Genomic DNA, 22,951 nt, shown 5'->3' on the forward strand with positions numbered 1-22,951 from the left:
GAGAGGAAAAATACAGCAGGTCGCCAAAGCCAACAACATAATGGAAAAAAGCCTACGGCACCTGGTATTCCCAGGCGGTCTCCCATCCAGGTACTAACCAGGCCCGACCCTGCTTAGCATCCGAGATCAGATGACACCGAGCAAATTCAGGGTGATGTGGCCGTAGGCGATCTTGCACCCTACTTACAACTCTCTTGACAAAAGCCAAGGTGGTCACCTCGGGCAATCGAGAGGAAAAATACAGCAGGTCGCCAAAGCCAACAACATAATTGAAAAAAGCCTACGGCACCTGGAATTCCCAGGCGGTCTCCCATCCAGGTACTAACCAGGGCCGACCCTGCTTAGCATCCGAGATCAGACGAGATTGAGCGCATTCAGGGTGATGTGGCCGTAGGCGATCTCGCACCCTACTTACAACTCTCTTGACAAAAGCCAAGGTGGTCACCTCGGGCAATCGAGAGTAAAAATACAGCAGGTCGCCAAAGCCAACAACATAATGGAAAAAAGCCTACGGCACCTGGTATTCCCAGGCGGTCTCCCATCCAGGTACTAACCAGGCCCGACCCTGCTTAGCATCCGAGATCAGACAAGATCGAGCGCATTCAGGGTGATGTGGCCGTAGGCGTTCTTACATCCTACTTACAACTCTCTTGACAAAAGCCAAGGTGGTCACCTCGGGCAATCGAGAGGAAAAATACAGCAGGTCGCCAAAGCCAACAATATAATGGAAAAAAGCCTACGGCACCTGGTATTCCCAGGCGGTCTCCCATCCAGGTACTAACCAGGCCCGACCCTGCTTAGCATCCGAGATCAGACGAGATCGAGCGCATTCAGGGTGATGTGGCCGTAGGCGATCTTGCACCCTACTTACAACTCTCTTGACAAAAGCCAAGGTGGTCACCTCGGGCAATCGAGAGGAAAAATACAGCAGGTCGCCAAAGCCAACAACATAATGGAAAAAAGCCTACGGCAACTGGTATTTCCAGGCGGTCTCCCATCCAGGTACTAACCAGGCCCGACCCTGCTTAGCATCCAAGATCAGACGAGATCGAGCGCATTCAGGGAGATTTGGCCGTAGGCGATCTTGCACCCTACTTACAACTCTCTTGACAAAAGCCAAGGTGGTCACCTCGGGCAATAGAGAGGAAAAATACAGCATGTCGCCAAAGCCAACAACATAATGGAAAAAAGCCTACGGCACCTGGTATTCCCAGGCGGTCTCCCATCCAGGTACTAAGCAGGCCCGACCCTGCTTAGTATCCGAGATCAGACAAGATCGAGCGCATTCAGGGTGATGTGGCCGTAGGCGATCTTACACCCTACTTACAACTCTCTTGACAAAAGCCAAGGTGGTCACCTCGGGCAATGGAGAGGAAAAATACAGCAGGTCGCCAAAGCCAACAACATAATGGAAAAAAGCCTACGGCACCTGGTATTCCCAGGCGGCCTCCCATCCAGGTACTAACCAGGCCCGATCCTGCTTAGCATCCGAGATCAGACGAGATCGAGCGCATTCAGTGTGATGTGGCCATAGGCAATCTTGCACCCTACTTACAACTCTCTTGACAAAAGCCAAGGTGGTCACCTCGGGCAAGCGAGAGGAAAAATACAGCAGGTCGCCAAAGCCAACAACATAATGGAAAAAAGCCTACGGCACCTGGTATTCCCAGGCGAACTCCCATCCAGGTACTAATCAGGCCCGACCCTGCTTAGCATCCGAGATCAGACGAGATCGAGCGCATTCAGGGTGATGTGGCCATAGGCGATCTTGCACCCTACTTACAACTCTCTTGACAAAAGCCAAGGTGGTCACCTCGGGCAAACGAGAGGAAAAATACAGCAGGTCGCCAAAGCCAACAACATAATGGGAGAAAGCCTACGGCACCTGGTATTCCCAGGCGGTCTCCCATCCAGGTACTAACCAGGCCCGACCCTGCTTAGCATCCGAGATCAGACGAGATCGAGCGCATTCAGGGTGATGTGGCCGTAGGCGATCTTGCACCCTACTTACAACTCTCTTGACAAAAGCCAAGGTGGTCACCTCGGGCAATCGAGAGGAAAAATACAGCAGGTCACCAAAGCCAACAACATAATGGAAAAATGCCGACGGCACCTGGTATTCCCAGGCGGTCTCCCATCCAGGTACTAACCAGGCCCGACCCTGCTTAGCATCCGAGATCAGACGAGATCAAGCGCATTCAGGGTGATGTGGCCGTAGGCAATGTTGCACCCTACTTACAACTCTCTTGACAAAAGCCAAGGTGGTCACCTCGGGCAATCGAGAAGAAAAATACAGCAGGTTGCCAAAGCCAACAACATAATGGAAAAAAGCCTACGGCACCTGGTATTCCCAGGCGGTCTCCCATCCAGGTACTAACCAGGCCCGACGCTGCTTAGCATCCGAGATCAGACGAGATCAAGCGCATTTAGGGTGATGTGGCCGTAGACGATCTTGCACCCTACTTAAAACTCTCTTGACAAAAGCCAAGGTGGTCACCTCGGGCAATCGAGAGGATAAATACAGCAGGTCGCCAAAGCCAACAACATAATGGAAAAAAGCCTATGGCACCTGGTATTCCCAGGCGGTCTCCCATCCAGGTACTAATCAGGCCTGACCCTGCTTAGCATCCGAGATCAGACGAGATCGAGCGCATTCAGTGTGATGTGGGCATAGGCGATCTTGCACCCTACTTACAATTCTCTTGACAAAAGCCAAGGTGGTCACCTCGGGCAATCGAGAGGAAAAATACAGCAGGTCGCCAAAGCCAACAACATAATGGAAAAAAGCCTACGGCACCTGGTATTCCCAGGCGGTCTCCCATCCAGGTACTAACCAGGCCCGACCCTGCTTAGCATCCGAGATCAGATGAGATCGAGCGCATTCAGGGTGATGTGGCCGTAGGCGATCTTGCACCCTACTTACAACTCTCTTGACAAAAGCCAAGGTGGTCACCTCGGGCAATCGAGAGGAAAAATACAGCAGGTCACCAAAGCCAACAACATAATGGAAAAAAGCCGACGGCACCTGGTATTCCCAGGCGGTCTCCCATCCAGGTACTAACCAGGCCCGACCCTGCTTAGCATCCGAGATCAGACGAGATCAAGCGCATTCAGGGTGATGTGGCCGTAGGCAATGTTGCACCCTACTTACAACTCTCTTGACAAAAGCCAAGGTGGTCACCTCGGGCAATCGAGAAGAAAAATACAGCAGGTTGCCAAAGCCAACAACATAATGGAAAAAAGCCTACGGCACCTGGTATTCCCAGGCGGTCTCCCATGCAGGTACTAACCAGGCCCGACCCTGCTTAGCATCCGAGATCAGACGAGATCGAGCGCATTCAGGGTGATGTGGCCATAGGCAATCTTGCACCCTACTTAAAACTCTCTTGACAAAAGCCAAGGTGGTCACCTCGGGCAATCGAGAGGATAAATACAGCAGGTCGCCAAAGCCAACAACATAATGGAAAAAAGCCTATGGCACCTGGTATTCCCAGGCGGTCTCCCATCCAGGTACTAACCAGGCCCGACCCTGCTTAGCATCCGAGATCAGACGAGATCGAGCGCATTCAGTGTGATGTGGGCATATGCGATCTTGCACCCTACTTACAATTCTCTTGACAAAAGCCAAGGTGGTCACCTCGGGCAATCGAGAGGAAAAATACAGCAGGTCGCCAAAGCCAACAACATAATGGAAAAAAGCCCACGGCACCTGGTATTCCCAGGCGGTCTCCCATCCAGGTACTAACCAGGCATGACCCTGCTTAGCATCTGAGATCAGATGAGATCAAGCGCATTCAGGGTGATGTGGCCGTAGGCGATCTTGCACCCTACTTACAACTCTCTTGACAAAAGCCAAGGTGGTCACCTTTGGGCAATCGAGAGGAAAAATACAGCAGGTCGCCAAAGCCAACAACATAATGGAAAAAAGCCTACGGCACCTGGTATTCCCAGGCGGTCTCCCATGCAGGTACTAACCAGGCCCGACCCTGCTTAGCATCCGAGATCAGACAAGATTGAGCACATTCAGGGTGATGTGGCCGTAGGCGATCTTGCACCCTACTTACAACTCTCTTGACAAAAGCCAAGGTGGTCACCTCGGGCAAACGAGAGGAAAAATACAGCAGGTCGCCAAAGCCAACAACATAATGGAAAAAAGCATACGGCACCTGGTATTCCCAGGCGGTCTCCCATCCAGGTACTAACCAGGCCCGACCCTGCTTAGCATCCGAGATCAGATGAGATCGAGCGCATTCAGGGTGATGTGGCCGTAGGCGATCTTGCACCCTACTTACAACTCTCTTGACAAAAGCCAAGGTGGTCACCTCGGGCAATCAAGAGGAAAAATACAGCAGGTCACCAAAGCCAACAACATAATGGAAAAAAGCCGACGGCACCTGGTATTCCCAGGTGGTCTCCCATCCAGGTACTAACCAGGCCTGACCCTGCTTAGCATCCGAGATCAGATGAGATCAAGCGCATTCAGGGTGATGTGGCCGTAGGCAATGTTGCACCCTACTTACAACTCTCTTGACAAAAGCCAAGGTGGTCACCTCGGGCAATCGAGAAGAAAAATACAGCAGGTTGCCAAAGCCAACAACATAATGGAAAAAAGCCTACGGCACCTGGTATTCCCAGGCGGTCTCCCATGCAGGTACTAACCAGGCCCGACCCTGCTTAGCATCCGAGATCAGACGAGATCGAGCGCATTCAGTGTGATGTGGGCATAGGCGATCTTGCACCCTACTTACAATTCTCTTGACAAAAGCCAAGGTGGTCACCTCGGGCAATCGAGAGGAAAAATACAGCAGGTCGCCAAAGCCAACAACATAATGGAAAAAAGCCTACGGCACCTGGTATTCCCAGGCGGTCTCCCATCCAGGTACTAACCAGGCACGACCCTGCTTAGCATCTGAGATCAGATGAGATCAAGCGCATTCAGGGTGATGTGGCCGTAGGCGATCTTGCACCCTACTTACAACTCTCTTGACAAAAGCCAAGGTGGTCACCTTTGGGCAATCGAGAGGAAAAATACAGCAGGTCGCCAAAGCCAACAACATAACGGAAAAAATCCTACGGCACCTGGTATTCCCAGGCGGTCTCCCATCCAGGTACTAACCAGGCCCGACCCTGCTTAGCATCCGAGATCAGACAAGATTGAGCGCATTCAGGGTGATGTGGCCGTAGGCGATCTTGCACCCTACTTACAACTCTCTTGACAAAAGCCAAGGTGGTCACCTCGGGCAAACGAGAGGAAAAATACAGCAGGTCGCCAAAGCCAACAACATAATGGAAAAAAGCATACGGCACCTGGTATTCCCAGGCGGTCTCTCATCCAGGTACTAACCAGGCCCAAACCTGCTTAGCATCCGAGATCAGACGAGATCGAGAGCATTCAGGGTGATGTGGCTGTAGGCGATTTTGCACCCTACTTACAACTCTCTTCACAAAAGCCAAGGTGGTCACCTCGGGCAATCGAGAGGAAAAATACAGCAGGTCGCCAAAGCCAACAACATAATGGAAAAAAGCCTACGGCACCTGGTATTCCCAGGCGGTCTCCCATTCAGGTACTAACCAGGCCGATTCTGCTTAGCATCCGAGATCAGACGAGATCGAGCGCATTCAGGGTGATGTGGCTGTAGGCGATCTTGCACCCTACTTACAACTCTCTTGACAAAAGCCAAGGTGGTAACCTCGGGCAATCGAGAGGAAAAATACAGCAGGTCGCCAAAGCCAACAACATAATGGAAAGAAGCCTACGGCACCTGGTATTCCCAGGCGGTCTCCCATCCAGGTACTAACCAGGCCCGACCCTGCTTAGCATCCAAGATCAGACGAGATCGAGCGCATTCAGGGTGATGTGGCCGTAGGCAATCTTGCACCCTACTTACAACTCTCTTGACAAAAGCCAAGGTGGTCACCTCGGGCAATCGAGAGGAAAAATACAGCAGGTCGCCAAAGCCAACAACATAATGGAAAAAAGCCTACGGCACCTGGTATTCCCAGGCGGTCTCCCATCCAGGTACTAACCAGGCCCGACCCTGCTTAGCATCCGAGATCAGACGAGATCGAGCGCATTCAGGGTGATGTGGCCGTAGGCGATCTTGCACCATACTTACAACTCTCTTGACAAAAGCCAAGGTGGTCACCTCGGGCAATCGAGAGGAAAAATACAGCAGGTCGCCAAAGCCAACAACATAATGGCCAAAAGCCTACGGCACCTGGTATTCCCAGGCGGTCTCCCATCCAGGTACTAACCAGGCCCGACCCTGCTTAGCATTCTAGATCAGACGAGATCGAGCGCATTCAGGGTGATGTGGCTGTAGGCGATCTTGAACCCTACTTACAACTCTCTTGACAAAAGCCAAGGTGGTCACCTCGGGCAATCGAGAGGAAAAATACAGCAGGTCGCCAAAGCCAACAACATAATGGCCAAAAGCCTACGGCACCTGGTATTCCCAGGCGGTCTCCCATCCAGATACTAACCAGGCCCGACCCTGCTTAGCATCCGAGATCAGACGAGATCGAGCGCATTCAGGGTGATGTGGCGGTAGGTGATCTTGTGCCCTACTTACAACTCTCTTGACAAAGGCCAAGGTGGTCACCTCGGGCAATCGAGAGGAAAAATAAAGCAGGTCGCCAAAGCCAACAACATAATGGAAAAAAGCCTACGGCACCTGGTATTCCCAGGCGGTCTCCCATCCAGGTACTAACCAGGCCCGACCCTGCTTAGCATCCGAGATCAGACGAGATCGAGCGCATTCAGGGTGATGTGGCCGTAGGCGATCTCGCACCCTACTTACAACTCTCTTGACAAAAGAAAAGGTGGTCACCTCGGGCAATCGAGAGGAAAAATACAGCAGGTCGCCAAAGCCAACAACATAATGGAAAAAAGCCTACGGCACCTGGTATTCCCAGGCGGTCTCCCATCCAGGTACGAACCAGGCACGACCCTGCTCAGCATCCGAGATCAGACAAGATCGAGCGCATTCAGGGTGATGTGGCTGTAGGCAATCTTGCACCCTACTTACAATTCTCCAACATAATGGAAAAAAGCCTACGGCACCTGGTATTCCCAGGCGGTCTCCCATCCAGGTACTAACCAGGCACGACCCTGCTTAGCATCCGAGATCAGACGAGATCGAGCGCATTCAGTGTGATGTGGGCATAGGCGATCTTGCACCCTACTTACAATTCTCTTGACAAAAGCCAAGGTGGTCACCTCGGGCAATGGAGAGGAAAAATACAGCAGGTCGCCAAAGCCAACAACATAATGGAAAAAAGCCTACGGCACCTGGTATTCCCAGGCGGTCTCCCATCCAAGTACTAACCAGGCACGACCCTGCTTAGCATCCGAGATCAGATGAGATCAAGCGCATTCAGGGTGATGTGGCCGTAGGCGATCTTGCACCCTACTTACAACTCTCTTGACAAAAGCCAAGGTGGTCACCTTTGAGCAATCGAGAGGAAAAATACAGCAGGTCGCCAAAGCCAACAACATAACGGAAAAAAGCCTACGGCACCTGGTATTCCCAGGCGGTCTCCCATCCAGGTACTAACCAGGCCCGACCCTGCTTAGCATCCGAGATCAGACAAGATTGAGCGCATTCAGGGTGATGTGGCCGTAGGCGATCTTGCACCCTACTTACAACTCTCTTGACAAAAGCCAAGGTGGTCACCTCGGGCAAACGAGAGGAAAAATACAGCAGGTCGCCAAAGCCAACAACATAATGGAAAAAAGCATACGGCACCTGGTATTCCCAGGCGGTCTCCCATCCAGGTACTAACCAGGCCCAAACCTGCTTAGCATCCGAGATCAGACGAGATCGAGCGCATTCAGGGTGATGTGGCTGTAGGCGATTTTGCACCCTACTTACAACTCTCTTGACAAAAGCCAAGGTGGTCACCTCGGGCAATCGAGAGGAAAAATACAGCAGGTCGCCAAAGCCAACAACATAATGGAAAAAAGCCTACGACACCTGGTATTCCCAGGCGGTCTCACACCCAGGTACTATCCAGGCCCGACCCTGCTTAGCATCAGAGATCAGACGAGATCGAGCGCATTCAGGGTGACGTGGCCGTAGGTGACCTTGCACCCTACTTACAACTCTCTAGACAAAAGCCAAGGTGGTCACCTCGGGCAATCAAGAGGAAAAATACAGCAGGTCGCCAAAGCCAACAACATAATGGAAAAAAGCCTACGGCACCTGGTATTCCCAGGCGGTCACCCATCCAGGTACTAACCAGGCCCGACCCTACTTAGCATCTGAGATCAGACGAGATTGAGCGCATTCGGGGTGATGTTGCCGTAGGCGATCTTGCACCCTACTTACAACTGTCTTGACAAAAGCCAAGGTGGTCACCTCGGGCAATCGAGAGGAAAAATACAGCAGGTCGCCAAAACCAACAACAAAATGGAAAAAAGCCTACGGCACCTGGTATTCGCAGGCGGTCTCCCATCCAGGTACTAACCAGGCCCGACCCTGCTTAGCATCCGAGATCAGACGAGATCGAGCGCATTCAGGGTGATGTGGCCGTAGGCGATCTTGCACCCTACTTACAACTCTCTTGACAAAAGCCAAGGTGGTCACCTCGGGCAACCGAGAGGAAAAATACAGCAGGTCGCCAAAGCCAACAACATGATGGAAAAAAGCCTACGGCACCTGGTATTCCCAGGCGGTCTCCCATCCAGGTACTAACCAGGCCTGACCCTGCTTAGCTTCCGAGATCGAGCGCAATCAAGGTGATGTGGCCGTAGGTGATCTTGCACCCTACTTACAACTCTCTTGACAAAAGCCAAGGTGGTCACCTCGGGCAATCGAGAGGAAAAATACAGCAGGTCGCCAAAGCCAACAACATAATGGAAAAAAGCCTACGGCACCTAGTATTCCCAGGCGGTCTCCCACCCAGGTATTAACCAGGCCGGACCCTGCTTAGCATCCGAGATCAGACGAGATCGAGCGCATTCAGGGTGATGTGGCCGTAGGCGGACTTGCACCCTACTTACAACTCTCTTGACAAAAGCCAAGGTGGTCACCTCGGGCAATCGAGAGGAAAAATACAACAGGTCGCCAAAGCCAACAACATAATGGAAAAAAGCCTACAGCACCTGGTATTCCCAGGCGGTCTCCCATCCAGGTACTAACCAGGCCCGACCCTGCTTAGCATCTGAGATCAGATGAGATTGAGCGCATTCAGGGTGATGTGGCTGTAGGCGATCGTGCACTCTACTTACAACTCTCTTGACAAAAGCCAAGGTGGTCACCTCGGGCAATCGAGAGGAAAAATACAGCAGGTCGCCAAAGCCAACAACATAATGGAAAAAAGCCTACGGCACCTGTTATTCCCAGGTGGTCTCCCATCCAGGAACTAACCAGGCCCGACCCTGTTTAGCTTCCGAGATCAGACGCGATCGAGCGTATTCAGGGTGCTGTCGCCGTAGGCGATCTTGCACCCTATTTACAACTCTCTTGACAAAAGCCAAGGTGGTCACCTCGGGCAATCGAGAGGAAAAATACAGCAGGTCGCCAAAGCCAACAACATAATGGAAAAAAGCCTACGGCACCTGGTATTCCCAGGCGGTCTCCCATCCAGGTACGACCCTGCTTAGCATCCGAGATCAGACGAGATTGAGCGCATGCAGGGTGATGTGGCTGTAGGCAATCTTGCACCTTACTTACAACTCTCTTGACAAAAGCCCAGGTGGTCACCTCGGGCAATCGAGAGGAAAAATACAGCAGGTCACCAAAGCCAACAACATAACGGAAAAAAGCCTACGGCACCTGGTATTCCCAGGCGGTCTCCCATCCAGGTACTAACCAGGCCCGACCCTGCTTAGCATCCGAGATCAGACGAGATCGAGCGCATTCAGGGTGATGTGGCCGTAGGCGATCTTTGCACCCTACTTACAACTCTCTTGACAAAAGCCAAGGTGGTCACCTCGGGTAATAGAGAGGATAAATACAGCAGGTCGCCAAAGCCAACAACATAATGGAAAAAAGCCTACGGCACCTGGTATCCCCAGGCGGTGTCCCATCCAGGTACTAACCAGGCCCGACCCTGCTTAGCATCTGAGATCAGAAGAGATCGAGCGCATTCAGGGTGATGTGGCCGTAGGCAATCTTGCACCCTACTTACAACTCTCTTGACAAAAGCCAAGGTGGTCACCTCGGGCAATCAAGAGGAAAAATACAGCAGGTCGCCAAAGCCAACAACATAATGGAAAAAAGCCTACGGCACCTGGTATTCCCAGGCGGTGTCCCATCCAGGTACTAACCAGGCCCGACCCTGCTTAGCATCCGAGATCAGACGAGATTGAGCGCATTCAGGGTGATGTGGCCGTAGGCGATCTTGAACCCTACTTACAACTCTCTTGACAAAAGCCAAGGTGGTCACCTCGGGCAATCGAGAGGAAAAATACAGCAGGTCGCCAAAGCCAACAACATAATGGAAAAAAGCCTACGGCACCTGGTATTCCCAGGCGGTCTCCCATCCAGGTACTAACCAGGCCCGACCCTGCTTAGCATCCGAGATCAGACGAGATTGAGCGCATTCAGGGTGATGTGGCTGTAGGCGATCTTGCACCTTACTTACAACTCTCTTGACAAAAGCCCAGGTGGTCACCTCAGGCAATCGAGAGGAAAAATACAGCAGGTCGCCAAAGCCAACAACATAATGGAAAAAAGCCTACGGCACCTGGTATTCCCAGGCGGTCTCCCATCCAGGTACTAACCAGGCCCGACCCTGTTTAGCATCCGAGATCAGACGAGATCGAGCGCATTCAGGGTGATGTGGCCGTAGGCGATCTGGCACCCTACTTACAACTCTCTTGACAAAAGCCAAGGTGGTCACCTCGGGCAATCGAGAGGAAAAATACAGCAGGTCGCCAAAGCCAACAACATAATGGAAGAAAGCCTACGGCACCTGGTATTCCCAGGCGGTCTCCCATCCAGGTACTAACCAGGCCCGACCCTGCTTAGCATCCGAGATCAGACGAGATCGAGCGCATTCAGGGTGATGTAGCCGTAGGCGATCTGGCACCCTACTTACAACTCTCTTGACAAAAGCCAAGGTGGTCACCTTGGGCAATCGAGAGGAAAAATACAGCAGGTCGCCAAAGCCAACAACATAATGGAAAAAAGCCTACGGCACCTAGTATTCCCAGGCGGTCTCCCACCCAGGTACTAACCAGGCCGGACCCTGCTTAGCATCCGAGATCAGATGAGATCGAGCGCATTCAGGGTGATGTGGCCGTAGGCGGTCTTGCACCCTACTTACAACTCTCTTGACAAAAGCCAAGGTGGTCACCTCGGGCAATCGAGAGGAAAAATACAACAGGTCGCCAAAGCCAACAACATAATGGAAAAAAGCCTACAGCACCTGGTATTCCCAGGCGGTCTCCCATCCAGGTACTAACCAGGCCCGACCCTGCTTAGCTTCTGAGATCAGATGAGATTGAGCGCATTCAGGGTGATGTGGCTGTAGGCGATCGTGCACTCTACTTACAACTCTCTTGACAAAAGCCAAGGTGGTCACCTCGGGCAATCGAGAGGAAAAATACAGCAGGTCGCCAAAGCCAACAACATAATGGAAAAAAGCCTACGGCACCTGGTATTCCAAGGTGGTCTCCCATCCAGGAACTAACCAGGCCCGACCCTGTTTAGCTTCCGAGATCAGACGCAATTGAGCGTATTCAGGGTGATGTGGCCGTAGGCGATCTTGCACCCTACTTACAACTCTCTTGACAAAAGCCAAGGTGGTCACCTCGGGCAATCGAGAGGAAAAATACAGCAGGTCGCCAAAGCCAACAACATAATGGAAAAAAGCCTACGGCACCTGGTATTCCCAGGGGGTCTCCCATCCAGGTGCTAACCAGGCCCGACCCTACTTAGCATTCGAGATCGAGCACATTCAGGGTGATGTGGCTGTAGGCGATCTTGCACCCTACTTACAACTCTCTTGACAAAAGCCAAGGTGGTCACCTCGGGCAATCGAGAGGAAAAATACAGCAGGTCGCCAAAGCCAACAACATAATGGAAAAAAGCCTACGGCACCTGGTATTCCCAGGCGGTCTCCCATCCAGGTACTAACCAGGCCCGACCCTGCTTAGCATCCGAGATCAGACGAGATCGAGCGCATTCAGGGTGATGTGGCCGTAGGCGATCTTGCACCCTACTTACAACTCTCTTGACAAAAGCCAAGGTGGTCACCTCTTGCAATCGAGAGGAAAAATACAGCAGGTCGCCAAAGCCAACAACATAATGGAAAAAAGCCTACGGCACCTGGTATTCCCAGGCGATCTCCCATCCAGGTACTAACCAGGCCCGACCCTGCTTAGCATCCGAGATCAGACGAGATCGAGCGCATTCAGGGTGATGTGGCCGTAGGCGATCTTGCACCCTACTTACAACTCTCTTGACAAAAGCCAAGGTGGTCACCTCGGGCAATCGAGAGGAAAAATACAGCAGGTCGCCAAAGCCAACAACATAATGGAAAAAAGCCTACGGCACCTGGTATTCCCAGGCGGTCTCCCATCCAGGTACTAACCAGGCCCGACCCTGCTTGGCATCCGAGATCAGACGAGATCGAGCGCATTCAGGGTGATGTGGCCGTAGGCGATCTTGCACCCTACTTACAACTCTCTTGACAAAAGCCAAGGTGGTCACCTCGGGCAATCGAGAGGAAAAATACAGCAGGTCGCCAAAGCCAACAACATAATGGAAAAAAGCCTACGGCACCTGGTATTCCCAGGCGGTCTCCCATCCAGGTACTAACCAGGCCCGACCCTGCTTGGCATCCGAGATCAGACGAGATCGAGCGCATTCAGGGTGATGTGGCCGTAGGCAATCTTGCACCCTACTTACAACTGTCTTGACAAAAGCCAAGGTGGTCACCTCGGGCAATCGAGAGGAAAAATACAGCAGGTCGCCAAAGCCAACAACATAATGGAAAAAAGCCTACGGCACCTGGTATTCCCAGGCGGTCTCCCATGCAGGTACTAACCAGGCCCGACCCTGCTTAGCATCCGAGATCAGACGAGATCGAGCGCATTCAGGGAGATGTGGCTGTAGGCGATCTTGCACCCTACTTACAACTCTCTTGACAAAAGCCAAGGTGGTCACCTCGGGCAATCGAGAGGAAATATACAGCAGGTCGCCAAAGCCAACAACATAATGGAAAAAAGCCTACGGCACCTGGTATTCCCAGGCGGTCTCCCATCCAGGTACTAACCAAGCCCGACCCTGCTTAGCATCCGAGATCAGATGAGATCGAGCGCATTCAGTGAGATGTGGCCATAAGCGATCTTGCACTCTACTTACAAATCTCTTGACAAAAGCCAAGGTGGTCACCTCGGGCAATCGAGAGGAAAAATACAGCAGGTCGCCAAAGCCAACAACATAATGGAAAAAAGCCTACGGCACCTGGTATTCCCAGGCGGTCTCCCATCCAGGTACTAACAAGGCCCGACCCTGCTTAGCATCCGAGATCAGATGAGATCGAGCGCATTCAGGGTGATGTGGCCGTAGGCGATCTTGCACCCTACTTACAACTCTCTTGACAAAAGCCAAGGTGGTCACCTCAGGCAATCGAGAGGAAAAATACAGCAGGTCGCCAAAGCCAACAACATAAATGAAAAAAGCCTACGGCACCTGGTATTCCCAGGCGGTCTCCCATCCAGGTACTAACCAGGCCCGACGCTACTTAGCATCCGAGATCAGACGAGATCGAGCGCATTCAGGGTGATGTGGCCATAGGCGATCTTGCACCCTACTTACAACTGTCTTGACAAAAGCCAAGGTGGTCACCTCGGGCAATCGAGAGGAAAAATACAGCAGGTCGCCAAAGCCAACAACATGATGGAAAAAAGCCTACGGCACCTGGTATTCCCATTCGGTCTCCCATCCAAGTACTAACCAGGCCCGACCCTGCTTAGCATCCGAGATCAGACGAGATCGAGCGCATTGAGGGTGATGTGGCCGTAGGCAATCTTGCACCCTACTTACAACTCTCTTGACAAAAGCCAAGGTGGTCACCTCGGGCAATCCAGAGGAAAAATACAGCAGGTCGCCAAAGCCAACAACATAATGGAAAAAAGCCTACGGCACCTGGTATTCCAAGGCGGTCTCCGATCCTGGTACTAACCAGGCCCGACCAGGCTTAGCATCCGAGATCAGACGAGATCGAGCGCATTCAGGGTGATGTGGCCGTAGGCGATCTTGCACCCTACTTACAACTCTCTTGACAAAAGCCAAGGTGGTCACCTCGGGCAATCGAGAGGAAAAATACAGCAGGTCGCCAAAGCCAACAACATAATGGAAAAAAGCCTACGGCACCTGGTATTCTCAGGCGGTCTCCTATCCAGGTACTAACTAGGCCCGACCCTGCTTAGCATCCGAGATCAGACGAGATCGAACGCATTCAGGGTGATGTGGCAGTAGGCGATCTTGCATCCTACTTACAACTCTCTTGACAAAAGCCAAGGTGGTCACCTCGGGCAATCGAAAGGAAAAATACAGCAGGTCGCCAAAGCCAACAACATAATGGAAAAAAGCCTACGGCACCTAGTATTCATAGGCGGTCTCCCATCCAGGTACTAACCAGGCCCGACCCTGCTTAACATCCGAGATCAGATGAGATCGAGCGCATTCAGGGTGATGTGGCAGTAGGCGATCTTGCACCCTACTTACAACTCTCTTGACAAAAGCCAAGGTGGTCACCTCGGGCAATCGAGAGGAAAAATACAGCAGGTTGCCAAAGCCAACAACATAATGGAAAAAAGCCTACGGCACCTGGTATTCCCAGGCGGTCTCCCATCCAGGTACTAACCAGGCGCGACCCTGCTTAGCATCCGAGATCAGACGAGATCGAGCGCATTCAGGGTGATGTGGCCGTAGGGGGTCTTGCACCCTACTTACAACTCTCTTGACAAAAGCCAAGGTGGTCACCTCGGGCAATCGAGAGGAAAAATACAGCAGGTCGCCAAAGCCAACAACATAATGGAAAAAAACCTCCGGCACCTGGTATTCCCAGGGGGTCTCCCATCCAGGTGCTAACCAGGCCCGACCCTACTTAGCATTCGAGATCGAGCACATTCAGGGTGATGTGGCTGTAGGCGATCTTGCACCCTACTTACAACTCTCTTGACAAAAGCCAAGGTGGTCACCTCGGGCAATCGAGAGGAAAAATACAGCAGGTCGCCAAAGCCAACAACATAATGGAAAAAAGCCTACGGCACCTGGTATTCCCAGGCGATCTCCCATCCAGGTACTAACCAGGCCCGACCCTGCTTAGCATCCGAGATCAGACGAGATCGAGCGCATTCAGGGTGATGTGGCCGTAGGCGAACTTGCACCCTACTTACAACTCTCTTGACAAAAGCCAAGGTGGTCACCTCGGGCAATCGAGAGGAAAAATACAGCAGGTCGCCAAAGCCAACAACATAATGGAAAAAAGCCTACGGCACCTGGTATTCCCAGGCGGTCTCCCATGCAGGTACTAACCAGGCCCAATCCTGCTTAGCATCCGAGATCAGACGAAATCGAGCGCATTCAGGGTGATGTGGCCGTAGGCGATCTTGCACCCTACTTACAACTCTCTTGACAAAAGCCAAGGTGGTCACCTCGGGCAATCGAGAGGAAAAATACAGCAGGTCGCCAAAGCCAACAACGTAATGGAAAAAAGCCTACGGCACCTGGTATTCCCAGTCGGTCTCCCATCCAGGTACTAACCAGGCCCGACCTTGCTTAGCATCAGAGATCAGACGAGATCGAGCGCATTCAGGGTGATGTGGCCGTAGGCGATCTGGCACCCTACTTACAACTCTCTTGACAAAAGCCAAGGTGGTCACCTCGGGCAATCGAGAGGAAAAATACAGCAGGTCGCCAAAGCCAACAACATAATGGAAAAAAGCCTACGGCACCTGGTATTCCCAGGCGGTCTCCCATCCAGGTACTAACCAGGCCCGACCCTGCTTAGCATCCGAGATCAGACGAGATCGAGCGCATTCAGGGTGATGTGGCCATAGGCGATCTAGCACCCTACTTACAACTCTCTTGACAAAAGCCAAGGTGGTCACCTCGGGCAATCGAGAGGAAAAATACAGCAGGTCGCCAAAGCCAACAACATAATGGAAAAATGCCTACGGCACCTGGTATTCCGAGGCGGTCTCCCATCCAGGTACTAACCAGGCCCGATCCTGCTTAGCATCCGAGATCAGACGAGATCGAGTGCATTCAGGGTGATGTGGCCGTAGGCGATCTTGCACCCTACTTACAACTCTCTTGACAAAAGCCAAGGTGGTCACCTCGGGCAATCGAGAGGAAAAATACAGCAGGTCGCCAAAGCCAACAACATAATGGAAAAAAGCCTACGGCACCTGGTATTCCCAGGCGGTCTCCCATCCAGGTACTAACCAGACACGACCCTGCTTAGCATCCGAGATCAGACGAGATCGAGCGCATTTAGGGTGATGTGGCCGCAGACGATCTTACACCCTACTTACAACTCTCTTGACAAAAGCCAAGGTGGTCACCTCGGGCAATAGAGAGGAAAAATACAGGCGGTCGCCAAAGCCAACAACATAATGGAAAAAAGCCTACGGCACCTGGTATTCCCAGGCGGTCTCCCATCCAGGTACTAACCAGGCATGACCCTGCTTAGCATCCAAGATCAGATGAGATCGAGCGCATTAAGGGTGATGTGGCCATAGGCGATCTTGGACTTTACTTACAACTCTCTTGACAAAAGCCAAGGTTGTCACCTCGGGCAATCGAGAGGAAAAATACAGCAGGTCGCCAAAGCCAACAACATAATGGAAAAAAGCCTACGGCACCTGGTATTCCCAGGCGGTCTCCCATCCAGGTACTAACCAGGCCCGACCCTGCTTAGTAACCGAGATCAGACGAGATCGAGCGCATTCAGGGTGATGTGGCCGTAGGCGATCTTGCACCCTACTTACAACTCTCTTGACAAAAGCCAAGGTGGTCACCTCGGGCAATCGAGAGGAAAAATACAGCAGGTCGCCAAAGCCAACAACATAATGGAAAAAAGCCTACGGCACCTGGTATTCCCAGGCGGTCTCCTATCCAGGTACTAAGAAGGGCCCGACCCTGCTTAGCATCCGAGATCAGACGAGATCGAGCGCATTCAGAGTGATATGGCCGTAGGCAATCTTGCACCCTACTTACAACTCTCTTGACAAAAGCCAAGGTGGTCACCTCTTGCAATCGAGAGGAAAAATACAGCAGGTCTCCAAAGCCAACAACATAATGAAAAAAAGCCTACGGCACCTAGTATTCCCAGGCGGTCTCCCATCCAGGTACTAACCAGGCCCGACCCTGCTTAGCATCCGAGATCAGACGAGATCGAGTGCATTCAGGGTGATGTGGCCGTAGGCGATCTTGCACCCTACTTACAACTCTCTTGACAAAAGCCAAGGTGGTCACCTCGGGCAATCGAGAGGAAAAATACAGCAGGTCGCCAAAGCCAACAACATAATGGAAAAAAGCCTACGGCACCTGGTATTCGCAGGCGGTCTCCCATCCAGGTACTAACCAGGCCCGACCCTGCTTAGCATCCGAGATCAGACGAGATCGAGCGCATTCAGGGTGATGTGGCCGTAGGCGATCTTGCACCCTACTTACAACTCTCTTGACAAAAGCCAAGGTGGTCACCTCGGGCAATCGAGAGGAAAAATACAGCAGGTCGCCAAAGCCAACAACCTAATGGAAAAAAGCCTACGGCACCTGGTATTCCCAGGCGGTCTCCCATCCAGGTACTAACCAGGCCCGACCCTGCTTAGCATCCGAGATCAGACAAGATCGAGCGCATTCAGGGTGATGTGGCCATAGACGATCTTGCACCCTACTTACAACTCTCTTGACAAAAGCCAAGGTGGTCACCTCGGGCAATCGAGAGGAAAAATACAGCAGGTCGCCAAAGCCAACAACGTAATGGAAAAAAGCCTACGGCACCTGGTATTCCCAGGCGGTCTCCCATCCAGGTACTAACCAGGCCCGACCCTGCTTAGCATCCGAGATCAGACGAGATCGAGTGCATTCAGGGTGATGTGGCCGTAGGCGGTCTTGCACCCTACTTACAACTCTCTTGACAAAAGCCAAGGTGGTCACCTCGGGCAATCGAGAGGAAAAATACAGCAGGTCGCCAAAGCCAACAACATAATGGAAAAAAGCCTATGGCACCTGGCATTCCCAGGCGGTCTCCCATCCAGGTACTAACCAGGCCCGACCCTGCTTAGCATCTGAGATCAGACGAGATCGAGCGCATTCAGGGTGATGTGGCCGTAGGCGATCTTGCACCCTACTTACAACTCTCTTGACTAAAGCCAAGGTGGTCACCTCGGGCAATCGAGAGGAAAAATACAGCAGGTCGCCAAAGCCAACAACATAATGGAAAAAAGCCTACGGCACCTGGTATTCCCAGGCGGTCTCCCATCCAGGTACTAACCAGGCCCGACTTTGCTTAGCATCTGAGATCAGACGAGAGCGAGCGCATTCAGGGTGATGTGGCCGTAAGCGATCTTGCACCCTACTTACAACTCTCTTGACAAAAGCCAAGGTGGTCACCTCGGGCAATCGAGAGGAAAAATACAGCAGGTCGCCAAAGCCAACAACATAATGGAAAAAAGCCTATGGCACCTGGCATTCCCAGGCGGTCTCCCATCCAGGTACTAACCAGGCCCGACCCTGCTTAGCATCTGAGATCAGACGAGATCGAGCGCATTCAGGGTGATGTGGCCGTAGGCGATCTTGCACCCTACTTACAACTCTCTTGACTAAAGCCAAGGTGGTCACCTCGGGCAATCGAGAGGAAAAATACAGCAGGTCGCCAAAGCCAACAACATAATGGAAAAAAGCCTACGGCACCTGGTATTCCCAGGCGGTCTCCCATCCAGGTACTAACCAGGCCCGACTCTGCTTAGCATCTGAGATCAGACGAGAGCGAGCGCATTCAGGGTGATGTGGCCCTAGGCGATCTTGCACCCTACTTACAACTCTCTTGACAAAAGCCAAGGTGGTCACCTCAGGCAATCGAAAGGAAAAATACAGCAGGTCGCCAAAGCCAACAACATAATGGAAAAAAGCCTACGGCACCTGGTATTCCCAGGCGGTCTCCCATGCAGGTACTAACCAGGCCCAACCCTGCTTAGCATCCAAGATCAGATGTGATTGCGCGCTTTTAGGGTGATGTGGCCGTAGGCCATCTTGCACCCTACTTACAACTCTCTTGACAAAAGCCAAGGTGGTCACCTCGGGCAATCAAGAGGAAAAATACAGCAGGTCGCCAAAGCCAACAACATAATGGAAAAAAGCCTACGGCACCTGGTATTCCCAGGCGGTCTCCCATCCAGGTACTAACCAGGCCCGACCCTACTTAGCATCTGAGATCAGACAAGATTGAGCGCATTCAGGGTGATGTGGCCATAGGTGAGCTTGCACCCTACTTACAACTCTCTTGACAAAAGCCAAGGTGGTCACCTCGGGCAATAGAGAGGAAAAATACAGCAGGTCGCCAAAGCCAACAACATAATGGAAAAAAGCCTACAGCACCTAGTATTCCCAGGCGGTCTCCCATCCAGGTACTAACCAGGCCCGACCCTGCTTAGCATCCGAGATCAGACGAGATCGAGCGCATTCAGGGTGATGTGGCCGTAGGCGATCTTGCACCCTACTTACAACTCTCTTGACAAAAGCCAAGGTGGTCACCTCGGGCAATCGAGAGGAAAAATACAGCAGGTCGCCAAAGCCAACAACATAATGGAAAAAGCCTACGGCACCTAGTATTCCCAGGCGGTCTCCCATCCAGGTACTAACCAGGCCCGACCCTGCTTAGCATCCGAGATCAGACGAGATCGAGCGCATTCAGGGTGATGTGGCCGTAGGCGATCTTGCACCCTACTTACAACTCTCTTGACAAAAGCCAAGGTGGTCACCTCGGGCAATCGAGAGGAAAAATACAGCAGGTCGCCAAAGCCAACAACATGATGGAAAAAAGCCTACGGCACCCGGTATTCTCAGGCGGTCTCCCATCCAGGTCCTACCCTGCTTAGCATCCGAGATCAGACGAGATCGAGCGCATTCAGGGTGATGTGGCCATAGGCGATCTTGCACCCTACTTACAACTATCTTGACAAAAGCCAAGGTGGTCACCTGGCGCAATCGAGAGGAAAAATACAGCATATCGCCAAAGCCAACAACATAATGGAAAAAAGCCTACGGCACCTGGTATTCGCAGGCGGTCTCCCATCCAGGTACTAACCAGGCCCGACCCTGCTTAGCATCCGAGATCAGACGAGATCGAGCGCATTCAGGGTGATGTGGCCGTTGGCGATCTTGCACCCTACTTACAACTCTCTTGACAAAAGCCAAGGTGGTCACCTCGGGCAATCGAGAGGAAAAATACAGCAGGTCGCCAAAGCCAACAACGTAATGGAAAAAAGCCTACGGCACCTGGCATTCCCAGGCGGTCTCCCATCCAGGTACTAACCAGGCCCGACCCTGCTTAGCATCCGAGATCAGATGAGATCGAGTGCATTCAGGGTGATGTGGCCGTAGGCGATCTTGCACCCTACTTACAACTCTCTTGACGAAAGCCAAGGTGGTCACCTCGGGCAATCGAGAGGAAAAATACAGCAGGTCGCCAAAGCCAACAACATAATGGAAAAAAGCCTACGGCACCTAGTATTCCCAGGCGGTCTCCCATCCAGGTACTAACCAGGCCTGACCCTGCTTAGCATCCGAGATCAGATGAGATCGAGCGCATTCAGGGTGATGTGGCCATAGGCGATCTTGCACCCTACTTACAACTCTCTTGACGAAAGCCAAGGTGGTCACCTCGGGCAATCGAGAGGAAAAATACAGCAGGTCGCCAAAGCCAACAACATAATGGAAAAAAGCCTACGGCACCTGGTATTCCCAGGCGGTCTGCCATCCAGGTACTAACCAGGCCCGGCCCTGCTTAGCATCCGATATCAGACGAGATCAAGCGCATTCAGGGTGATGTGGCCATAGGCAATCTTAAGCCCTACTTACAACTCTCTTGACAAAAGCCAAGGTGGTCACCTCGGGCAATCAAGAGGAAAAATACAGCAGGTCGCCAAAGCCAACAACATAATGGAAAAAAGCCTACGGCACCTGGTATTCCCAGGCGGTCTCCCATCCAGGTACTAACCAGGCCCGACCCTGCTTAGCATCTGAGATCAGACGAGATCGAGCGCATTCAGGGTGATGTGGCCATAGGCGAGCTTGCACCCTACTTACAACTCTCTTGACAAAAGCCAAGGTGGTCACCTCGGGCAATCGAGAGGAAAAATACAGCAGGTCGCCAAAGCCAACAACGTAATGGAAAAAAGCCTACGGCACCTGGTATTCCCAGGCGGTCTCCCATCCAGGTACTAACCAGGCCCGACCCTGCTTAGCATCCGAGATCAGACGAGATCGAGTGCATTCAGGGTGATGTGGCCGTAGGCGGTCTTGCACCCTACTTACAACTCTCTTGACAAAAGCCAAGGTGGTCACCTCGGGCAATCGAGAGGAAAAATACAGCAGGTCGCCAAAGCCAACAACATAATGGAAAAAAGCCTACGGCACCTAGTATTCCCAGGCGGTCTCCCATCCAGGTACTAACCAGGCCCGACCCTGCTTAGCATCCGAGATCAGACGAGATCGAGTGCATTCAGGGTGATGTGGCCGTAGGCGATCTTGCACCCTACTTACAACTCTCTTGACAAAAGCCAAGGTGGTCACCACGGGCAATCGAGAGGAAAAATACAGCAGGTCGCCAAAGCCAACAACATAATGGAAAAAAGCCTACGGCACCTAGTATTCCCAGGCGGTCTCCCATCCAGGTACTAACCAGGCCCGACCCTGCTTAGCATCCGAGATCAGACGAGATCGAGCGCATTCAGGGTGATGTGGCCATAGGCGATCTTGCACCCTACTTACAACTCTCTTGACAAAAGCCAAGGTGGTCACCTCGGGCAATCGAGAGGAAAAATACAGCAGGTCGCCAAAGCCAACAACATAATGGAAAAATCCCTACGGCACCTAGTATTCCCAGGCGGTCTCCCACCCAGGTACTAACCAGGCCCGACCCTGCTTAGCATCCGAGATCAGACGAGATTGAGCGCATTCAAGGTGATGTGGCCATAGGCGATCTTGCACCCTACTTACAACTCTCTTGACAAAAGCCAAGGTGGTCAGCTTGGGCAATCGAGTGGAAAAATACAGCAGGTCGCCAAAGCCAACAACATAATGGAAAAAAGCCTACGGCACCTGGTATTCCCAGTCGGTCTCCCATCCAGGTACTAACCAGGCCCGACCCTGCGTAGCATCCGAGATCAGACAAGATCAAGCGCATTCAGGGTGATGTGGCAGTAGGCAATCTTGCACCCTACTTACAACTCTCTTGACAAAAGCCAAGGTGGTCACCTCGGGCAATCGAGAGGAAAAATACAGCAGGTCGCCAAAGCCAACAACATAATGGAAAAAAGCCTACGGCACCTAGTATTCCCAGGCGGTCTCCCATGCAGGTACTAACCAGGCCCGACCCTGCTTAGCATCCAAGATCAGACGAGATCGAGCGCATTCAGAGTGATGTGGCTGTAGGCGATCTTGCACCCTACTTACAACTCTCTTGACAAAAGCCAAGGTGGTCACCTCGGGCAATCGAGAGTAAAAATACAGCAGGTCGCCAAAGCCAACAACATAATGGAAAAAAGCCTACGGCACCTGGTATTCCCAGGCGGTCTCCCATCCAGGTACTAACCAGGCCCGACCCTGCTTAGCATCTGAGATAAGACGAGATCGAGCGCATTCAGGGTGATGTGGCCATAGGCGAGATTGCACCCTACTTACAACTCTCTTGACAAAAGCCAAGGTGGTCACCTCGGGCAATCGAGAGGAATAATACAGCAGGTCGCCAAAGCCAACAACGT

General features: G+C 52.3%; 54 non-coding genes and 44 pseudogenes across 54 annotated transcripts; all 98 read right to left on the bottom strand.

Moving 5' to 3' along the window:
• Positions 1-49: 49 nt before the first annotated feature.
• LOC143945383 (5S ribosomal RNA) lies at positions 50-168 on the bottom strand (annotated as a pseudogene).
• A 109-nt stretch (positions 169-277) lies between these two features.
• On the bottom strand, positions 278-396 carry LOC143943601 (5S ribosomal RNA; annotated as a pseudogene).
• Positions 397-505: 109 nt separating this feature from the next.
• Positions 506-624, bottom strand: LOC143951166 (5S ribosomal RNA). Its single transcript, XR_013266463.1, has one exon. It is a non-coding gene; the product is annotated as a 5S ribosomal RNA (ribosomal RNA).
• A 109-nt stretch (positions 625-733) lies between these two features.
• LOC143954357 (5S ribosomal RNA) lies at positions 734-852 on the bottom strand. Its single transcript, XR_013269356.1, has one exon. It is a non-coding gene; the product is annotated as a 5S ribosomal RNA (ribosomal RNA).
• A 109-nt stretch (positions 853-961) lies between these two features.
• On the bottom strand, positions 962-1,080 carry LOC143945640 (5S ribosomal RNA; annotated as a pseudogene).
• Positions 1,081-1,189: 109 nt separating this feature from the next.
• Positions 1,190-1,308, bottom strand: LOC143944738 (5S ribosomal RNA; annotated as a pseudogene).
• A 109-nt stretch (positions 1,309-1,417) lies between these two features.
• LOC143944658 (5S ribosomal RNA) lies at positions 1,418-1,536 on the bottom strand (annotated as a pseudogene).
• Positions 1,537-1,645: 109 nt separating this feature from the next.
• LOC143953708 (5S ribosomal RNA) lies at positions 1,646-1,764 on the bottom strand. Its single transcript, XR_013268765.1, has one exon. It is a non-coding gene; the product is annotated as a 5S ribosomal RNA (ribosomal RNA).
• Positions 1,765-1,873: 109 nt separating this feature from the next.
• Positions 1,874-1,992, bottom strand: LOC143954370 (5S ribosomal RNA). Its single transcript, XR_013269368.1, has one exon. It is a non-coding gene; the product is annotated as a 5S ribosomal RNA (ribosomal RNA).
• A 109-nt stretch (positions 1,993-2,101) lies between these two features.
• Positions 2,102-2,220, bottom strand: LOC143952849 (5S ribosomal RNA). Its single transcript, XR_013267986.1, has one exon. It is a non-coding gene; the product is annotated as a 5S ribosomal RNA (ribosomal RNA).
• Positions 2,221-2,329: 109 nt separating this feature from the next.
• Positions 2,330-2,448, bottom strand: LOC143944788 (5S ribosomal RNA; annotated as a pseudogene).
• Positions 2,449-2,557: 109 nt separating this feature from the next.
• Positions 2,558-2,676, bottom strand: LOC143946340 (5S ribosomal RNA; annotated as a pseudogene).
• Positions 2,677-2,785: 109 nt separating this feature from the next.
• On the bottom strand, positions 2,786-2,904 carry LOC143947274 (5S ribosomal RNA). The gene has a single exon (XR_013265288.1). It is a non-coding gene; the product is annotated as a 5S ribosomal RNA (ribosomal RNA).
• A 109-nt stretch (positions 2,905-3,013) lies between these two features.
• On the bottom strand, positions 3,014-3,132 carry LOC143952353 (5S ribosomal RNA). The gene has a single exon (XR_013267538.1). It is a non-coding gene; the product is annotated as a 5S ribosomal RNA (ribosomal RNA).
• A 109-nt stretch (positions 3,133-3,241) lies between these two features.
• LOC143951336 (5S ribosomal RNA) lies at positions 3,242-3,360 on the bottom strand. Its single transcript, XR_013266618.1, has one exon. It is a non-coding gene; the product is annotated as a 5S ribosomal RNA (ribosomal RNA).
• Positions 3,361-3,469: 109 nt separating this feature from the next.
• Positions 3,470-3,588, bottom strand: LOC143945545 (5S ribosomal RNA; annotated as a pseudogene).
• A 109-nt stretch (positions 3,589-3,697) lies between these two features.
• On the bottom strand, positions 3,698-3,816 carry LOC143953343 (5S ribosomal RNA). Its single transcript, XR_013268434.1, has one exon. It is a non-coding gene; the product is annotated as a 5S ribosomal RNA (ribosomal RNA).
• A 110-nt stretch (positions 3,817-3,926) lies between these two features.
• On the bottom strand, positions 3,927-4,045 carry LOC143945590 (5S ribosomal RNA; annotated as a pseudogene).
• A 109-nt stretch (positions 4,046-4,154) lies between these two features.
• LOC143948399 (5S ribosomal RNA) lies at positions 4,155-4,273 on the bottom strand. Its single transcript, XR_013265393.1, has one exon. It is a non-coding gene; the product is annotated as a 5S ribosomal RNA (ribosomal RNA).
• A 109-nt stretch (positions 4,274-4,382) lies between these two features.
• Positions 4,383-4,501, bottom strand: LOC143954218 (5S ribosomal RNA). Its single transcript, XR_013269230.1, has one exon. It is a non-coding gene; the product is annotated as a 5S ribosomal RNA (ribosomal RNA).
• Positions 4,502-4,610: 109 nt separating this feature from the next.
• On the bottom strand, positions 4,611-4,729 carry LOC143945175 (5S ribosomal RNA; annotated as a pseudogene).
• A 109-nt stretch (positions 4,730-4,838) lies between these two features.
• Positions 4,839-4,957, bottom strand: LOC143944987 (5S ribosomal RNA). Its single transcript, XR_013265077.1, has one exon. It is a non-coding gene; the product is annotated as a 5S ribosomal RNA (ribosomal RNA).
• A 110-nt stretch (positions 4,958-5,067) lies between these two features.
• Positions 5,068-5,186, bottom strand: LOC143944949 (5S ribosomal RNA; annotated as a pseudogene).
• Positions 5,187-5,295: 109 nt separating this feature from the next.
• LOC143946505 (5S ribosomal RNA) lies at positions 5,296-5,414 on the bottom strand (annotated as a pseudogene).
• A 109-nt stretch (positions 5,415-5,523) lies between these two features.
• Positions 5,524-5,641, bottom strand: LOC143948074 (5S ribosomal RNA; annotated as a pseudogene).
• A 109-nt stretch (positions 5,642-5,750) lies between these two features.
• LOC143950803 (5S ribosomal RNA) lies at positions 5,751-5,869 on the bottom strand. The gene has a single exon (XR_013266136.1). It is a non-coding gene; the product is annotated as a 5S ribosomal RNA (ribosomal RNA).
• Positions 5,870-5,978: 109 nt separating this feature from the next.
• Positions 5,979-6,097, bottom strand: LOC143954382 (5S ribosomal RNA). The gene has a single exon (XR_013269379.1). It is a non-coding gene; the product is annotated as a 5S ribosomal RNA (ribosomal RNA).
• A 109-nt stretch (positions 6,098-6,206) lies between these two features.
• On the bottom strand, positions 6,207-6,325 carry LOC143943454 (5S ribosomal RNA; annotated as a pseudogene).
• A 109-nt stretch (positions 6,326-6,434) lies between these two features.
• Positions 6,435-6,553, bottom strand: LOC143944087 (5S ribosomal RNA; annotated as a pseudogene).
• Positions 6,554-6,662: 109 nt separating this feature from the next.
• Positions 6,663-6,781, bottom strand: LOC143954394 (5S ribosomal RNA). Its single transcript, XR_013269390.1, has one exon. It is a non-coding gene; the product is annotated as a 5S ribosomal RNA (ribosomal RNA).
• Positions 6,782-6,890: 109 nt separating this feature from the next.
• On the bottom strand, positions 6,891-7,009 carry LOC143947260 (5S ribosomal RNA; annotated as a pseudogene).
• Positions 7,010-7,051: 42 nt separating this feature from the next.
• On the bottom strand, positions 7,052-7,170 carry LOC143944665 (5S ribosomal RNA; annotated as a pseudogene).
• Positions 7,171-7,279: 109 nt separating this feature from the next.
• LOC143949810 (5S ribosomal RNA) lies at positions 7,280-7,398 on the bottom strand. The gene has a single exon (XR_013265522.1). It is a non-coding gene; the product is annotated as a 5S ribosomal RNA (ribosomal RNA).
• Positions 7,399-7,508: 110 nt separating this feature from the next.
• Positions 7,509-7,627, bottom strand: LOC143954671 (5S ribosomal RNA). The gene has a single exon (XR_013269637.1). It is a non-coding gene; the product is annotated as a 5S ribosomal RNA (ribosomal RNA).
• Positions 7,628-7,736: 109 nt separating this feature from the next.
• Positions 7,737-7,855, bottom strand: LOC143944174 (5S ribosomal RNA; annotated as a pseudogene).
• A 109-nt stretch (positions 7,856-7,964) lies between these two features.
• LOC143947481 (5S ribosomal RNA) lies at positions 7,965-8,083 on the bottom strand (annotated as a pseudogene).
• Positions 8,084-8,192: 109 nt separating this feature from the next.
• LOC143946769 (5S ribosomal RNA) lies at positions 8,193-8,311 on the bottom strand (annotated as a pseudogene).
• Positions 8,312-8,420: 109 nt separating this feature from the next.
• Positions 8,421-8,539, bottom strand: LOC143951081 (5S ribosomal RNA). Its single transcript, XR_013266386.1, has one exon. It is a non-coding gene; the product is annotated as a 5S ribosomal RNA (ribosomal RNA).
• Positions 8,540-8,648: 109 nt separating this feature from the next.
• LOC143948345 (5S ribosomal RNA) lies at positions 8,649-8,757 on the bottom strand (annotated as a pseudogene).
• Positions 8,758-8,866: 109 nt separating this feature from the next.
• LOC143945435 (5S ribosomal RNA) lies at positions 8,867-8,985 on the bottom strand (annotated as a pseudogene).
• Positions 8,986-9,094: 109 nt separating this feature from the next.
• LOC143954796 (5S ribosomal RNA) lies at positions 9,095-9,213 on the bottom strand. The gene has a single exon (XR_013269751.1). It is a non-coding gene; the product is annotated as a 5S ribosomal RNA (ribosomal RNA).
• A 109-nt stretch (positions 9,214-9,322) lies between these two features.
• LOC143944783 (5S ribosomal RNA) lies at positions 9,323-9,441 on the bottom strand (annotated as a pseudogene).
• A 326-nt stretch (positions 9,442-9,767) lies between these two features.
• Positions 9,768-9,886, bottom strand: LOC143954406 (5S ribosomal RNA). Its single transcript, XR_013269401.1, has one exon. It is a non-coding gene; the product is annotated as a 5S ribosomal RNA (ribosomal RNA).
• A 110-nt stretch (positions 9,887-9,996) lies between these two features.
• LOC143945211 (5S ribosomal RNA) lies at positions 9,997-10,115 on the bottom strand (annotated as a pseudogene).
• Positions 10,116-10,224: 109 nt separating this feature from the next.
• Positions 10,225-10,343, bottom strand: LOC143953783 (5S ribosomal RNA). Its single transcript, XR_013268833.1, has one exon. It is a non-coding gene; the product is annotated as a 5S ribosomal RNA (ribosomal RNA).
• A 109-nt stretch (positions 10,344-10,452) lies between these two features.
• On the bottom strand, positions 10,453-10,571 carry LOC143954920 (5S ribosomal RNA; annotated as a pseudogene).
• Positions 10,572-10,680: 109 nt separating this feature from the next.
• Positions 10,681-10,799, bottom strand: LOC143946716 (5S ribosomal RNA). Its single transcript, XR_013265236.1, has one exon. It is a non-coding gene; the product is annotated as a 5S ribosomal RNA (ribosomal RNA).
• Positions 10,800-10,908: 109 nt separating this feature from the next.
• Positions 10,909-11,027, bottom strand: LOC143947821 (5S ribosomal RNA). The gene has a single exon (XR_013265340.1). It is a non-coding gene; the product is annotated as a 5S ribosomal RNA (ribosomal RNA).
• A 109-nt stretch (positions 11,028-11,136) lies between these two features.
• On the bottom strand, positions 11,137-11,255 carry LOC143954220 (5S ribosomal RNA). The gene has a single exon (XR_013269232.1). It is a non-coding gene; the product is annotated as a 5S ribosomal RNA (ribosomal RNA).
• A 109-nt stretch (positions 11,256-11,364) lies between these two features.
• Positions 11,365-11,483, bottom strand: LOC143952530 (5S ribosomal RNA). Its single transcript, XR_013267698.1, has one exon. It is a non-coding gene; the product is annotated as a 5S ribosomal RNA (ribosomal RNA).
• Positions 11,484-11,592: 109 nt separating this feature from the next.
• Positions 11,593-11,711, bottom strand: LOC143946392 (5S ribosomal RNA; annotated as a pseudogene).
• Positions 11,712-11,820: 109 nt separating this feature from the next.
• Positions 11,821-11,929, bottom strand: LOC143949795 (5S ribosomal RNA; annotated as a pseudogene).
• Positions 11,930-12,038: 109 nt separating this feature from the next.
• On the bottom strand, positions 12,039-12,157 carry LOC143954418 (5S ribosomal RNA). The gene has a single exon (XR_013269412.1). It is a non-coding gene; the product is annotated as a 5S ribosomal RNA (ribosomal RNA).
• Positions 12,158-12,266: 109 nt separating this feature from the next.
• LOC143950619 (5S ribosomal RNA) lies at positions 12,267-12,385 on the bottom strand. The gene has a single exon (XR_013265970.1). It is a non-coding gene; the product is annotated as a 5S ribosomal RNA (ribosomal RNA).
• Positions 12,386-12,494: 109 nt separating this feature from the next.
• LOC143950180 (5S ribosomal RNA) lies at positions 12,495-12,613 on the bottom strand. The gene has a single exon (XR_013265606.1). It is a non-coding gene; the product is annotated as a 5S ribosomal RNA (ribosomal RNA).
• Positions 12,614-12,722: 109 nt separating this feature from the next.
• On the bottom strand, positions 12,723-12,841 carry LOC143950181 (5S ribosomal RNA). Its single transcript, XR_013265607.1, has one exon. It is a non-coding gene; the product is annotated as a 5S ribosomal RNA (ribosomal RNA).
• A 109-nt stretch (positions 12,842-12,950) lies between these two features.
• LOC143953909 (5S ribosomal RNA) lies at positions 12,951-13,069 on the bottom strand. The gene has a single exon (XR_013268948.1). It is a non-coding gene; the product is annotated as a 5S ribosomal RNA (ribosomal RNA).
• Positions 13,070-13,178: 109 nt separating this feature from the next.
• On the bottom strand, positions 13,179-13,297 carry LOC143954547 (5S ribosomal RNA). The gene has a single exon (XR_013269528.1). It is a non-coding gene; the product is annotated as a 5S ribosomal RNA (ribosomal RNA).
• A 109-nt stretch (positions 13,298-13,406) lies between these two features.
• Positions 13,407-13,525, bottom strand: LOC143951314 (5S ribosomal RNA). The gene has a single exon (XR_013266598.1). It is a non-coding gene; the product is annotated as a 5S ribosomal RNA (ribosomal RNA).
• Positions 13,526-13,634: 109 nt separating this feature from the next.
• On the bottom strand, positions 13,635-13,753 carry LOC143954415 (5S ribosomal RNA). Its single transcript, XR_013269409.1, has one exon. It is a non-coding gene; the product is annotated as a 5S ribosomal RNA (ribosomal RNA).
• A 109-nt stretch (positions 13,754-13,862) lies between these two features.
• LOC143952717 (5S ribosomal RNA) lies at positions 13,863-13,981 on the bottom strand. Its single transcript, XR_013267867.1, has one exon. It is a non-coding gene; the product is annotated as a 5S ribosomal RNA (ribosomal RNA).
• A 109-nt stretch (positions 13,982-14,090) lies between these two features.
• On the bottom strand, positions 14,091-14,209 carry LOC143946687 (5S ribosomal RNA; annotated as a pseudogene).
• Positions 14,210-14,318: 109 nt separating this feature from the next.
• LOC143947690 (5S ribosomal RNA) lies at positions 14,319-14,437 on the bottom strand (annotated as a pseudogene).
• A 109-nt stretch (positions 14,438-14,546) lies between these two features.
• On the bottom strand, positions 14,547-14,665 carry LOC143944542 (5S ribosomal RNA; annotated as a pseudogene).
• Positions 14,666-14,774: 109 nt separating this feature from the next.
• On the bottom strand, positions 14,775-14,893 carry LOC143952784 (5S ribosomal RNA). The gene has a single exon (XR_013267928.1). It is a non-coding gene; the product is annotated as a 5S ribosomal RNA (ribosomal RNA).
• A 327-nt stretch (positions 14,894-15,220) lies between these two features.
• On the bottom strand, positions 15,221-15,339 carry LOC143950621 (5S ribosomal RNA). The gene has a single exon (XR_013265971.1). It is a non-coding gene; the product is annotated as a 5S ribosomal RNA (ribosomal RNA).
• A 109-nt stretch (positions 15,340-15,448) lies between these two features.
• On the bottom strand, positions 15,449-15,567 carry LOC143954230 (5S ribosomal RNA). Its single transcript, XR_013269241.1, has one exon. It is a non-coding gene; the product is annotated as a 5S ribosomal RNA (ribosomal RNA).
• Positions 15,568-15,676: 109 nt separating this feature from the next.
• Positions 15,677-15,795, bottom strand: LOC143943908 (5S ribosomal RNA; annotated as a pseudogene).
• Positions 15,796-15,904: 109 nt separating this feature from the next.
• On the bottom strand, positions 15,905-16,023 carry LOC143946507 (5S ribosomal RNA). Its single transcript, XR_013265217.1, has one exon. It is a non-coding gene; the product is annotated as a 5S ribosomal RNA (ribosomal RNA).
• Positions 16,024-16,132: 109 nt separating this feature from the next.
• Positions 16,133-16,251, bottom strand: LOC143952653 (5S ribosomal RNA). The gene has a single exon (XR_013267809.1). It is a non-coding gene; the product is annotated as a 5S ribosomal RNA (ribosomal RNA).
• A 109-nt stretch (positions 16,252-16,360) lies between these two features.
• On the bottom strand, positions 16,361-16,479 carry LOC143944575 (5S ribosomal RNA; annotated as a pseudogene).
• A 109-nt stretch (positions 16,480-16,588) lies between these two features.
• LOC143944526 (5S ribosomal RNA) lies at positions 16,589-16,707 on the bottom strand (annotated as a pseudogene).
• A 109-nt stretch (positions 16,708-16,816) lies between these two features.
• LOC143952697 (5S ribosomal RNA) lies at positions 16,817-16,935 on the bottom strand. The gene has a single exon (XR_013267849.1). It is a non-coding gene; the product is annotated as a 5S ribosomal RNA (ribosomal RNA).
• Positions 16,936-17,044: 109 nt separating this feature from the next.
• On the bottom strand, positions 17,045-17,164 carry LOC143946923 (5S ribosomal RNA; annotated as a pseudogene).
• A 109-nt stretch (positions 17,165-17,273) lies between these two features.
• Positions 17,274-17,392, bottom strand: LOC143945513 (5S ribosomal RNA). The gene has a single exon (XR_013265125.1). It is a non-coding gene; the product is annotated as a 5S ribosomal RNA (ribosomal RNA).
• A 109-nt stretch (positions 17,393-17,501) lies between these two features.
• LOC143951082 (5S ribosomal RNA) lies at positions 17,502-17,620 on the bottom strand. The gene has a single exon (XR_013266387.1). It is a non-coding gene; the product is annotated as a 5S ribosomal RNA (ribosomal RNA).
• Positions 17,621-17,729: 109 nt separating this feature from the next.
• Positions 17,730-17,848, bottom strand: LOC143953195 (5S ribosomal RNA). Its single transcript, XR_013268300.1, has one exon. It is a non-coding gene; the product is annotated as a 5S ribosomal RNA (ribosomal RNA).
• A 109-nt stretch (positions 17,849-17,957) lies between these two features.
• On the bottom strand, positions 17,958-18,076 carry LOC143952403 (5S ribosomal RNA). The gene has a single exon (XR_013267583.1). It is a non-coding gene; the product is annotated as a 5S ribosomal RNA (ribosomal RNA).
• A 109-nt stretch (positions 18,077-18,185) lies between these two features.
• LOC143943425 (5S ribosomal RNA) lies at positions 18,186-18,304 on the bottom strand (annotated as a pseudogene).
• A 109-nt stretch (positions 18,305-18,413) lies between these two features.
• LOC143947506 (5S ribosomal RNA) lies at positions 18,414-18,532 on the bottom strand (annotated as a pseudogene).
• A 109-nt stretch (positions 18,533-18,641) lies between these two features.
• On the bottom strand, positions 18,642-18,760 carry LOC143943426 (5S ribosomal RNA; annotated as a pseudogene).
• Positions 18,761-18,869: 109 nt separating this feature from the next.
• On the bottom strand, positions 18,870-18,988 carry LOC143946902 (5S ribosomal RNA; annotated as a pseudogene).
• A 109-nt stretch (positions 18,989-19,097) lies between these two features.
• On the bottom strand, positions 19,098-19,216 carry LOC143953879 (5S ribosomal RNA). Its single transcript, XR_013268921.1, has one exon. It is a non-coding gene; the product is annotated as a 5S ribosomal RNA (ribosomal RNA).
• Positions 19,217-19,325: 109 nt separating this feature from the next.
• LOC143947924 (5S ribosomal RNA) lies at positions 19,326-19,444 on the bottom strand (annotated as a pseudogene).
• Positions 19,445-19,553: 109 nt separating this feature from the next.
• LOC143950922 (5S ribosomal RNA) lies at positions 19,554-19,672 on the bottom strand. Its single transcript, XR_013266242.1, has one exon. It is a non-coding gene; the product is annotated as a 5S ribosomal RNA (ribosomal RNA).
• Positions 19,673-19,780: 108 nt separating this feature from the next.
• On the bottom strand, positions 19,781-19,899 carry LOC143950555 (5S ribosomal RNA). Its single transcript, XR_013265911.1, has one exon. It is a non-coding gene; the product is annotated as a 5S ribosomal RNA (ribosomal RNA).
• Positions 19,900-20,225: 326 nt separating this feature from the next.
• On the bottom strand, positions 20,226-20,344 carry LOC143952759 (5S ribosomal RNA). The gene has a single exon (XR_013267905.1). It is a non-coding gene; the product is annotated as a 5S ribosomal RNA (ribosomal RNA).
• Positions 20,345-20,453: 109 nt separating this feature from the next.
• Positions 20,454-20,572, bottom strand: LOC143954119 (5S ribosomal RNA). Its single transcript, XR_013269139.1, has one exon. It is a non-coding gene; the product is annotated as a 5S ribosomal RNA (ribosomal RNA).
• Positions 20,573-20,681: 109 nt separating this feature from the next.
• LOC143953598 (5S ribosomal RNA) lies at positions 20,682-20,800 on the bottom strand. The gene has a single exon (XR_013268665.1). It is a non-coding gene; the product is annotated as a 5S ribosomal RNA (ribosomal RNA).
• Positions 20,801-20,909: 109 nt separating this feature from the next.
• Positions 20,910-21,028, bottom strand: LOC143945113 (5S ribosomal RNA; annotated as a pseudogene).
• A 109-nt stretch (positions 21,029-21,137) lies between these two features.
• LOC143952454 (5S ribosomal RNA) lies at positions 21,138-21,256 on the bottom strand. The gene has a single exon (XR_013267630.1). It is a non-coding gene; the product is annotated as a 5S ribosomal RNA (ribosomal RNA).
• A 109-nt stretch (positions 21,257-21,365) lies between these two features.
• Positions 21,366-21,484, bottom strand: LOC143952526 (5S ribosomal RNA). Its single transcript, XR_013267694.1, has one exon. It is a non-coding gene; the product is annotated as a 5S ribosomal RNA (ribosomal RNA).
• A 109-nt stretch (positions 21,485-21,593) lies between these two features.
• LOC143945526 (5S ribosomal RNA) lies at positions 21,594-21,712 on the bottom strand. The gene has a single exon (XR_013265126.1). It is a non-coding gene; the product is annotated as a 5S ribosomal RNA (ribosomal RNA).
• Positions 21,713-21,821: 109 nt separating this feature from the next.
• LOC143951530 (5S ribosomal RNA) lies at positions 21,822-21,940 on the bottom strand. Its single transcript, XR_013266794.1, has one exon. It is a non-coding gene; the product is annotated as a 5S ribosomal RNA (ribosomal RNA).
• A 109-nt stretch (positions 21,941-22,049) lies between these two features.
• Positions 22,050-22,168, bottom strand: LOC143946644 (5S ribosomal RNA; annotated as a pseudogene).
• A 109-nt stretch (positions 22,169-22,277) lies between these two features.
• LOC143947537 (5S ribosomal RNA) lies at positions 22,278-22,396 on the bottom strand (annotated as a pseudogene).
• A 109-nt stretch (positions 22,397-22,505) lies between these two features.
• On the bottom strand, positions 22,506-22,624 carry LOC143946154 (5S ribosomal RNA; annotated as a pseudogene).
• A 109-nt stretch (positions 22,625-22,733) lies between these two features.
• LOC143945164 (5S ribosomal RNA) lies at positions 22,734-22,852 on the bottom strand (annotated as a pseudogene).
• Positions 22,853-22,951: the final 99 nt, after the last annotated feature.

This window comes from Lithobates pipiens, unplaced genomic scaffold, assembly GCF_037356315.1.
Source record: "Lithobates pipiens isolate NorthernLeopardFrog02 unplaced genomic scaffold, aLitPip1_a1.2 Scaffold_30, whole genome shotgun sequence".
NCBI lineage: Eukaryota > Metazoa > Chordata > Amphibia > Anura > Ranidae > Lithobates > Lithobates pipiens.